Raw genomic sequence first — 1155 nt, forward strand, 5'->3', positions numbered from 1 at the left:
GGGTTTGGAACGGGTCCCATATGAGGAGAGATTAAAGAGGCTAGGACTCTTCAGCTTGGAAAAGAGGAGACTAAGGGGGGATATGATAGAGGTATATAAAATCATGAGTGATGTGGAGAAAGTGGATAAGGAAAAGTTATTTACGTATTCCCATAATACAAGAACTAGGGGTCACCAAATGAAATTAATAGGCAGCAGGTTTAAAACAAATACAAGGAAGTTCTTCTTCACGCAGCGCACAGTCAACTTGTGGAACTCCTTACCTGAGGAGGTTGTGAAGGCTAGGACTATAACAGCGTTTAAAAGAGAACTGGATAAATTCATGGTGGTTAAGTCCATTAATGGCTATTAGCCAGGATGGGTAAGGAATGGTGTCCCTAGCCTCTGTTTGTCAGAGGGTGGAGATGGATGGCAGGACAGAGATCACTTGATCATTGCCTGTTAGGTTCACTGCCTCTGGGGCACCTGGCATTGGCCACTGTCGGTAGCCAGGATACTGGGCTAGATTGACCTTTGGTCTGACCCGGTACGGCCGTTCTTATGTTCTTATGCTCCATTAGGGAACATATTCGTTTAAAGTTGTGCAGTGCTCCCTTATTTGGCTGGCTTTACAAGGGAGCACTGCACAAGTTCCTCTTCTCCGCCTCCTCCCACTCCCTTCCTCCCTCCCTCCCAGCGCTTCCCCCGCTGCCAAACAGCTGTTTGGCGGCGCTTAGGACTTTCTGGGAGGGAGGGAGGGAGCGAGCGGGGAAGCCAGAGAGAAGCGGCACTTTGAAAGGGAAAAGCTGCCCCTGCTCCTCCTGAGTCCTCCGGCCCGTGCTCACAGGGCTGCATTCCGAAAGGGGCTTTAGAGCTGCAGGCCAGGGCCCCAGGGCCCCCTTAGCCCAGGGCCCTGCAGCCTCTAAAGCCCCTGCATTCCAGGTGGCCCTGCCTGCGGGGGGAAGCTCCCAGAATCGCGGCCATGTGGGCGGTGCCGCGCTGCGCAGAGCCACCTGCACACCCCCTGCACCAAACAGGAGCTGCCCCGGGTAAGTGCTCTGCACCTCCCGCCTGCCCCAGCCCTGAGCCTCCTCCCGCACCCTAACTCCCTCCCAGACCCCGCACCCTACCCTGAGCGCCCTCCCGCACCCTAACTCCCTCCCAGACCCCGCACCC

This window comes from Terrapene carolina, unplaced genomic scaffold (assembly GCF_002925995.2).
Source record: "Terrapene carolina triunguis isolate 2854851 unplaced genomic scaffold, T_m_triunguis-2.0 Scaffold192, whole genome shotgun sequence".
NCBI lineage: Eukaryota > Metazoa > Chordata > Testudines > Emydidae > Terrapene > Terrapene triunguis.